Source organism: Myotis daubentonii, chromosome 1 (assembly GCF_963259705.1).
Source record: "Myotis daubentonii chromosome 1, mMyoDau2.1, whole genome shotgun sequence".
In the NCBI taxonomy this organism is placed as follows: domain Eukaryota; kingdom Metazoa; phylum Chordata; class Mammalia; order Chiroptera; family Vespertilionidae; genus Myotis; species Myotis daubentonii.
The window spans coordinates 67,217,712-67,227,944 of NC_081840.1; the positions used below are offsets into that span (position 1 = coordinate 67,217,712).

Genomic DNA, 10,233 nt, shown 5'->3' on the forward strand with positions numbered 1-10,233 from the left:
GCCTTTCCCGTCTGGGAATGACTGTGAGGGAGGGGAGGTGTGATGGGCTGTGGCTAGGCCTGGCTAGAGGGCTGTGGCAGGACTAGAATAGATAAGGGCAATGTAAGGAGTCTGGGAGTTGGCGAGTGGAGAGGGTCCCAGATGTAGGGTTTGCATAAGCAGAAAGGGTTTCACAGCAAGCAGGCTGGATGTGTGTGCAGGGAAGTGCCTTGGTTGAAGAATGGGGCTGGGGGGAGAGTTTGAACCCAGAAGCATTTGGAGTGTAGATATCCCAAAGCTGTGTGCAAATGCCATTCTGTACAAGGCATAGGTCAGTAAGGGGCGGGGGTAGGGAAATCTAGATGTGTAGAAGTGGTAGGCCTGCCCTGGGTACCTTAGTTTGGTTGGAGAGATAAAAGGCTAGCCCATAAATTGGTGCTGACTGGGTAGGGTGTGGTCAGGCCCATGTGATAGTTGATATAAGCTACAGAGAAGGAGGCAGTGTGCAGAGAGCGGACTTCTCTTTTCCTAATGGGCTTTAGGGAAAACTCCATCGATGGTGGAGCTTCAGGTGGCTTGGAAGCAAGGAATTACTGACCTGGGGATAGGGCAGGGATGGTGGTGGCAGTGAGGAACTGTGCAAAGTTAAGGAGGCTGGAAAGTTCAATGTATGTTCAGGGATTGGTGAGAAATACGTCTGGACAATAGGGATCCATTAAAGGTTTCTGATCTATAAAGTGAAGTAAGATGGAACGTTGGAAGGCCCACCAGGTCAGGGTGTATGTGATAGGCCACATGTGAGGCCCTCTGATGGGAGGAAGCAGAAGTGAAAGGAGAGGTGGCCTTATACCGCCAGATGCTATGGGGACCACTGAGCCAAGGTTCTAAGAATGCCTGGCTGGGTACCCCATTCTCACAGCTAGGGAACTCGGAGACTGCTGGACCCCTGAGCGACAGGTTGGATGTGAAGGAAGACAGGCTCTTTTAAGAGTAAAACATGGTGCCCAGGCCTGTGTTGCTCAGTTGGTTGGAGCATCATCCCGTGCACCTAAGGGCCATGGGTTTGGTTCCCAGTCAGGACACATACCCAGGTTCAATCCCCAGTTGGGGCGTGTACGGGAGGCAACTGATCGATGTTTCTCTCTCACATGTCTCTCTCTCTCCCTCTCTCTCTCTCTCTCTTAAAAAAAAAAGGAATAAAACATAGCCTTTAGGAGGCTGTTCTTAGGAAGAAAAGACTCTGGTTCAGGCTCCATGTCAGGTCAGCAGGGAAACCCACTCAGGCTTCCCATTCTTGTGCCTTTGTTCTGCTTGCTCAGTGATGTGAACCAGGGGATGGCCCACAGGACCCTTGGCGTGGCTCCCCTCCAGGCAGTGCCCAGGGCCAGGGTCATGGCCATGCCCACCGTCATGGCAGTGCTCCTGTGGAAAGCCAAATGAACAATGTTAGAGTCAGTGCCAATCTCACCCCAAATCGACACTCCTCTTCTCCCTTCTCTCTGCCCCCTGCTGTAGAGGACTCAAGATTCTGGGGCCCTAGCAGGGGATGGTGCTGGAGGGTTGGGAGGCAGACAGCAGTGACCGTTCCTAGCTCTGGGCCTTTTGCTTTGATGAAACCAGAGTACTGAGCAGACAAAAGGGAGGAAGCTAGATTCATTTCTCTCCATTCCTTGAGTTGAGATATGACTCCCACTCCCTGGGCCTTATTTTATTCTATCTGTAACAAAGAAGCAGAATTATCTCAATCTCATCTTCTCCCTTCCATCACCCAGGAACCCTTGTGGAGTGACTAGAGGTTTTGCCATGCTAGGAACTGCAAGCTGACTGTACTTCCAAGTGAGGGTGGGGCTGGGGAGGCTACCGAGGAGCTCACTGTGGGCCAGAGGCAAGGAGGAGACAGGAGGCAGGGTCAGGGGAATTGCAGGATTTGTAGGAATGGAGGAGGAGGAGGAGAAAAGGAAGATTAGGAGGAGGAGGAGGAGGCGGTGGAGGAGGAGGAGGAGGAAGGCAGCTGGAGGGTGGGAGGAGACCAAAGGTAGGAAGTGGCAAGTCCTACCTTTTTTTTTTGTGTCCACTATGTAGGAAGTGCATGCAAGTGTGTGGGCACACGGGTGTGTGCTTCGTTACATAAAAATAGCTGTGTCTGTGTACATGTGCACGGGTGGTGCATACACATGCCTGCTGTGTACACAGATATATGCATATGGGTGCATGTGCATGGTTGTAGGTACAGGACAATGGGAATGTGTGTGAACCTGTGCCTGTCCCTAAACAGGGACCAGACTCAAGAAACCAGAACGAATAGAAAGTAAAATCAATGCTTTACTGCCTCAGCCAGCAGAGGCCTGGGAAGAGGGTGGTTTAACCTTCAGTCTTGGCTGGAACCACTCCGGAGGCCCCAAGGTCAGAGGAGTTGCTCTGCCTCTTGCCACAGGCCGAGGGAAGAGAAGAGAGATAAGACCTTGCCTGGGATCCTGAGGGAGCAGGGGTAGGGCTATGCTCCTACTCTAGGGGTGGGATACCTTCCCAGGCTGCTTCTGCCTCCTAGGACCTGGTAAAGCCTGGGGAGTGGGGGTTGCCATGGGGGTGGCTGCATGGGGGATGAGGGGGAGGCAGGCTCCAGGACTAGGGGCTTTCCTGTGACCATGTGAGAGCAGTCCCTGCCCCATCCAGGCTCGGTGATGCCTGGAAATAGCCCCTTCCTACCCTGCCCACCTCTCCTTCCATGACTATTTTTATGGTAGGACCAGTTCCAGGCCTAGGAGCTGGGTCTGCTGGTGGTAGCAATGGAGGGATTGGGGGAGCAGGGGCGAGAGCCGGCACCCTCCCTTCTCTGGCCTAGTCAGGTCATCGGGGCCCTGTAGTGTGGTTGGGGTTTGGGAGCAAGCCAGCCAGCCAGGAAGGCTGTGGAGGTAGCCAGGAAGGGAGGAAACATGAACAGGAGGGGAAGCAGCAGGAGAGAGGATGGGCTGCTGGGGCAGGAAGGGAGTGAGAGGAAAGGAGAGAAACAGATGGAAAATATGAGAGCAGCTGAAGAGAAGGCTGTAACCGGCAGGGGGTGGATGAGCGCTATGGGGCCGATGGCTGTGCCTGCTCCCCACTCTTCATTGGGAAGGTCTGAGAAGGCGGCTAGAGGTCTGGAGGACATAGCAGCAGGGTGGGAAAGGAAGATGACTGGGAAACTTTCCTACCTCCTGACCTGTGGGAGAGAAAGGGACAAGAAGCAGCAGCTTTGGTCATTTAGTTCTGCAGCGAGAAGCCTGTTCTCTCCCTGGTGCTGATTTTGTGCCCACCCCCACCCCACCTCCAACAAAGGTCTTCAGACTTGATCACTTGCCTGACCATTATTCCTTCCTTCATTCACTCAACAACAGGATATTGAAAGTTAGTGCCAAGTTCAGCTGTGCATTCCCATTTGCTCAAGAGCTGGCTGAGTCCTCCTAGGTGGGGTGGGGCCAGTTAGGAAGTGTGGGTTCTTGTCCCCACCCTGTCGGCTGTCTGTCCTCCAAATCACAGCCAAACTCCATGACACTAAGGGAGACACTCTGCACTGGCAAACCCTGATTCTTCTGCTTCTACACCCAGACAGGCCCCACCCAGCCTCCTCATCTCCCCCTCCCCCTATCCCACTTTTCTCAGCCCAGTCTCTGCTCAGATCCTCAGCTGTTTGTTGGCTACTGCTTATGATCTTCTATTTCCCTCTGTTAGCCGTTGCTCATACCCCCTGTTACTTGAAAATCTCTCTTGCTCAACTCTGTGTTGCTTTCCTGCAGGATGTCTGGTTAGATTGGGCCATTCTGCCTGCCCTGCCGCTCAGCTGCGACCCAATGGCTCATTCTTTAGTACCCAACCTGAGTGGTCTTGGGTGTTCTGAAGGGCTCCTTTGGTGGGAAATGCCTACTCAAGGAGAAATATTTCTTGAGGATCAGGATGGCCTTTTGTTTATATATATATATTATATTTGTTATATATATTGATTTCAAAGAGGAAGAGATAGGGAGAGGGAGAGATAGAAACATAAAGATAAGAGATAGTCATTGATTGGCCGCCTCCTGCACGCCCCACACTGGGGATTGAGTCTTAAACCTGGGCATGTGACCGGGAATCAAACCATGACCTCCTGGTTCTTAGTCTGACGCTCAGTTGCTGAGATACACCGGCCGGGCTTTTGTTCCTTTTGCGGGAAGCCAATGGCACAGCTGCCAAGAGCTGAGTTCTGGGCTCCAGGCCTAGCTACACCTCCATGGCCTCCCCTGAGCATAACCCCTAATTTCCCCGGGCCTCATGTGTACAATGGGAGAAGCATCTGTCTGCTTTATCTCTGAGGTTGAAGATGAAGGATGTATGAGAATGTTTCTTAAACTGTAAAGTGTTCTACAAAGTGTAAGAGATTGCTTTCATTTTGGAAGCTTACCACCACCATCACACAAACACATCCTTGGCATGCAGGACTAGAGCTGATCGATTGCCCCTGCCTTTACCTCTCTTCCTTCTCTCTTCCGTCTTCCATCCACAGCTTCCCAACCACAGTAATTCCCTGGCTCCATCTTTATGGGGCAAGTACAGAGAGTGACACAAGGAACACCTGTGATTCAACAGGTAAGTTTCAGTTTACTGTAATCTAAATCTCCACCTTTCCTTATTCTCTCTCAGGGATGTATACACACAGCCCATTCAAGGGATAAAAGGGATAGAACTGCTCCCTCTGGCTCATCTTGGTACCCAGTATGGAGCTGGGCACTGAGTAGGTGCCAGATATGAGTGTTGAATGGATACAGTGGGTTCACCCGCATGGTGGGTGGACAGAGACATGAAAGCATCATGCACTGGTCCCTGAACCACACACCTTCACACTTGACCCCCAGACTCACAATTATATATTAACTAGAGGCCCGATGCATGGAATTTGTGCAAGAGTAGGCCTTCCTTCCCCTGGCTGCCGGCACCAGTTTCCCTCTGGTACCCGGGACCGGGGCTTCCCTCCGGCCATGGCTTCATCTGGAAGGACATCCGAAATGATGTCCGAACGTCTGGTCTAATTAGCATATTACCCTTTTATTATTATAGATTCAGTTCCACTTGGGTCAATGTCAATCATGTCAATTATTCATGTTGTGTGCCTACCATGTGATTTTCATGGTGATCCTATAGATCCCTGTTCCTGAGTAAACACCTGGCATAAAGGTGGGAGAGGATGGCTTGGTGACATCAGTTCACCCAGAGCAGGGAAGAGCAGGATGGAGTTAGTGGGAGGGACCTATGGAAGATCCAGGGACCCAAAGACCTTTGCAAGTGAATGGAAAGTCTTCCAGAGTCCTAGCTGCTTGTTCCTGTCTCCTCCCACCAGGATTGGAAGTTGGTGGGAGGCCTGGGGTCTGAGCTAAGTTGTCATTCACCAACAAGTGTGTTCTCATTGGATGGACTACTAAGGAACTCAAGATGGTGCCAAGGTTGGCCTCATCTTGCTTGGGGCTGGCAGGGGGGTCACAATGGACAACCCCAGAATGGACCAAGTGCGCACACAGTACATTCATTTTTTCCTGACCCACAAATTAGAATACATTATGTAACAGAAAGACTAAATTCTTAACATCAGGGCTCTCTGGTACTCATATAGTTGCTGAACATAGAAGCACAAATGTTCACACACACACACACACACACACACACACACACACACACGGATATTATTCAGCCATAAAAAAGGAAGGAAATCTTCCCATTTGCAACAACATGGATGGACCTTGAGACATTATGCTAAGTGAAATAAGTCAGACAGAGAAAGACAAATACTGTATGATCTCACTTATATGTGGACTATTTAAAAAAAAAACAGAAAACAAAAACAAACAAAAAAATTTAAAAACCCCTCAGCTCATAGACACAGAAAGCAGATTGGTGATTATCAAAGGTGGCGGGGGCGGGGGGGGGGGGGGGTGTGAAATGAGAGAAGGGGATCAAAAGGTACAAACTGTTGCATACCTTAAACTAATATATGTCAATTAAACCTAAAAAACAAAAAGGCCTTGGGCTGTCTCCTCGATTCGGAACAAGTGCTTGAGGGATAGGAGTTGGTGGCTCTGAAAGGGAACTAGTCATTCAATCCCTTCACCCCTCGGCAAAACCCCCCTGCCTGGCATGGCAGAGGCTATAAATTCAAGTATAAGTCAAGCAGAAGGTGGAGGTTCAGGGGCTTGGCCAGGAATGGGACCAGGGCAGGTGAACAGACACAGATACACAGACACACAGCACACAGACCCACACTGCATTGATGAGAGACACAGACTAACACACACAGATGCATGACACCCACACTAAGAGACACAGGGGCACAGATACCAATTCAGTACACAGACACTTCTACCCAGAGAGACTATGGCCACACAGACCCACCACAGGCTCGCACAGAGAGCCCCTCCTGTGCCCTGCGTAGCCAGCAGAGCCAGACTCTTACCTGAGAGTGCAGAGCAGGGGTCAGGGGGAAGTCGGAGGCTCTCCCAGGTCCGCGGGTGTATTTGTATAGGGCCGCGGTTTTCAACCAGCGTGTTGCAGCACACCGGTGTGTCACAAGAATTTTTTAAAAACATGCAATACCTGACTATTTAGTCAGGGGCACTGACCTCTTTTCCTTTAGATTGTCAAATAAAAAAGTGATAACAGCCAACACAACAATAGCTGTCTAGTGTGAATGAATCAAAATTACACCTATTTTTTGGGGGGGTTCAAATCAGCAAAAAAATGTATTTTTTGGCATGCGGCAGAATTTCAGTAAGTAGTTCACTAGTATGTGTGCCATGACATGAAAAAGGTTGAAAATCACTAGTATAACCCTGACCGGTTTGGCTCAATGGATAGAGCGTCGGCCTACAGACTCAAGGGTCCCAGGTTCGATTCCAGCCAAGGGCATGTCCCTTGGTTGCGGGCACATCCCCAGTAGGGAGTGTGCAGGAGGCAGCTGATCGATGTTTCTAACCCTCTATCCCTCTCCCTTCCTCTCTGTAAAAAATCAATAAAATGTATTAAAAAGAAAATCACTGGTATAGGGTGGGATGGCTCAGCTGCACTGGGAGGATCATGGGCAGAGGGTGGGGAGGGGACAAGGGGGGATGGGCTAATCTTTATCTGGGCAAAGAGGAGCTGGAAGCAGTTTGCACGTGTGTGTGTGTGTGTGTGTGTGTGTGTGTAGCAGGTGGAGAGAGTAGGGGACAACCCATTACCTGATTGGTCTGGTAACAGGAACCAAGGCAGGGGTTTCAGGCCCTGGCAAGACTGTTCAGCACCCAGGGACTGGCCCGAAATATTTGTGGAGCTGCTACTGAACCCCAGGCCTTTTGCTGCTTCACACACTTCAATCAACTGATTCCTGCCAAATAGATAGGATTCTCACCTGCTTCCATGGGTGGAGGAGGAAATAGTGACCTGGTGGAAGGGACAGGTGGACGATGTGCCCTGAATACCAAGTCCCGGTCCTGAGTGCTCAAATGCGCTGCTGCGACCCAGGGAGCCATATTGCGAGTGGAAATTGAACAAGTCAGAAAAAGGGGCTTTTGGGGTGGAACTTAGACAAGACAGAAAGGAGCCTGGGGTTTTGAAGTCCAGGCTGCCAACTTGCTCTGCACTCTGCAAGCCCCTGTGCTCCGGTCTCCACTAAGCCTGACCTCTGCTTGGGCCACAACCCTTTGCTCTGTGTGCTCTGGCTACACTGGCCTCCCCTTACGCTCTGCAGACACAGTAGGTACCCCTGTACTCCTATCTCCCTGGTCCTTTCTTCTAATGTTGCTTGCCCCCCCCGGACTGTGTGCTCACCTTAGTATTCCCAGGGACTGGCCCTTAGCAGTTCTCCTGGCACTTAGCAGGTGCCCAGTAAGTATCTGGTGACGTTGGAGTGTAGCTATTGTTGGGTAGTAATGAAAACATTATATATATATATATATATATATATATATATATATATATATATATATCCATTTCTGTGGTTTATGCTTTGTGTTTTTTCTGTTACATATTTTAAATATACATACATATATTTTATTGATTTCAGAGAGGAAAGGAGAGGGAGAGAGAGAGATAGAAACATGACTGATAAGAATCATCAATTGGCTGCCTCCTGCATGCCCCCTACTGGGCATCGAGCTGGCAACCCAGGCATGTGCCCCCACCAGGACTCCAACCGTAACCTCCTGGTTTATAGATCAGTTCATAGATCAATGCTCATCCACTGAGCCATGCCAGCCTGGCTGTTACATATTTTTAAAAATTAATTTTTTCTGGTTAAAGAAGGAGGAAAATATCTCCCATGATGACAGTCCCTGGCTGGACTGAGCTCCTGCTGCCCACCCTGGAGCTCACAGTGTGGGGCAACACCGAGGCCAGCCGAGACTCCATGCTCAGGCAGAGGGCTTGGGTGGCTCCTGTTTCAATCAAAAACAAGAACCATGTGAAATTGCAAGAGAAAGCAGAGAAGTTAAAACAGTCACTGTTCTAGGTTGTCCTTAAAAGAGCCTGGGAGAATTACCTGCACCTGAACGGCATTAAATTCATTTTTAAAAAGTAACACACTTAGCCTGGGCTGGTGTGTTTCAGTGGTTGAGTGTTGACCTATTGAACCAGGAGGTTATGGTTTGATTCCCATCAGGACAAAAGGACACATGCCCACTTTGATCCCCAGTGTGGGGCGTGCAGGAGGCAGCCAATCCATGATTCATGATTCTCTCTCCCTCCCCCTTCCTCTCTGAAATCAATTAAATGAAAAAAAGTAACACATCTAGCCATGGCCTGTGGTTAGAAGTCTGCCTGTGCATGTTAGATTCCTGGTCAAGGGCGCATGCAGGAGGCACCCAATCTCTCTCTCTCTCTCTCTCCCCCCCCGCCCCCCCGCCTTCCACTCTATAAAATAAATGGAAAAATATCCTCCAGTGAGGATTAACAGATAAAAAGTTACATACCCAGTCTCCGGGTAAAGATGGCAGAGTGTGGTTGGGGCAGGTTACAGCTCCTCGCTGATCACGGTCAGCCGTCTGGTAAACTTGTCCAGACTGCATGTGCTTTAGCTGCTGTAGCTGGAGGAGCCCCCACCCCGCTTCAGTGGGAATTAAAGCTGCAAATGGTGTGGTATTTGGCAACTGAGGAGAAACAGAAATCCTTTCTGTATGATGAGCAAAGTGTACACAAAGTGGAGCCAGTCACCAAACATACAGGCTTGGCTATGGTGGCCCGCGCCCAGGTTAGAGTGTTGGGCACAGAGCTGGGATCTGACTCAGCAATCTTATTTTGTTTACCAAGAACCCATTCCCACCGCTCAGCTGGTGCAGAGTAGCTTCTGTGGTGCAAGAATACGCCCCGTCACGTAATGTTCGCCCATTGGAGAGTTTTACTAATTTGCGGTTGGAATGAGAGGGTGACCATATTTATTTTATTTAGATCCATCAAGAGCCTACTTTGCCTGGAAAGCCACAGCAGTGGGAAAGAACCAGGTGAATGGGAAACTTTCCTTGAGAAAAGATATAATGAAGATCTAGAACTTGAAGATGCCGTTCATACAGCCCTATTAACCCTGAAGGAAAGCTTTGAAGGGCAGTGACAGAAGATAATGTAGCAGCTGGAATCTGCCATGAAGCTGGATTTAGGAGGCTTACTCCAACTGAAGTTAAGGATTACTTGGCTGCCACAGCATAATAATGAAGTGACTGAAAAATCCAGAATTTCAGATTATCTCTATACTTAAACAAGTTTAAAGTATGCTTTGTTTTGCCAACTTTTTGCATATTTATTTCTACATGATTTAATGGATCAATGCTTTTAAAATGACACTTATAAATAATAATAAACTGCCAAACCGGTTTGGCTCAGTGAATAGAGCGTCGGCCTGTGGACTGAAGGGTCCCAGGTTCGATTCCGGTCAAGGGCATGTACCTTGGTTGTGGACACATCCCCAGTGGGGGGTGTGCGGGAGGCGGCTGGTCGATGTTTCTCTTTCATCGATGTTTCTGACTCTCTGTCCCTCTCCCTTTCTCTCTGTAAAAAATCAATAAAATATATTTAAAAAAATAATAATAATAAACTGTTAAGTCCAAAAAATAAATATAAAAAGTAACATATCTATTGGCAGATAGGAACTAGACTTATCTGGGTGTTCAATTTGTAAGGTATACAAATGTCTAATCACTATGCTGCATACCTGAAACTAATGTAATATTGTATGCCAACTGTAATTGAAAAATATTTTAATAAAAAAAGAAAAAAGTAGCATATCTG

General features: G+C 48.9%; 1 pseudogene; it reads left to right on the forward strand.

The window, feature by feature from the left end:
- Positions 1 to 8,941: 8,941 nt before the first annotated feature.
- LOC132227898 (proteasome subunit alpha type-2-like) lies at positions 8,942 to 9,803 on the forward strand (annotated as a pseudogene).
- Positions 9,804 to 10,233: the final 430 nt, after the last annotated feature.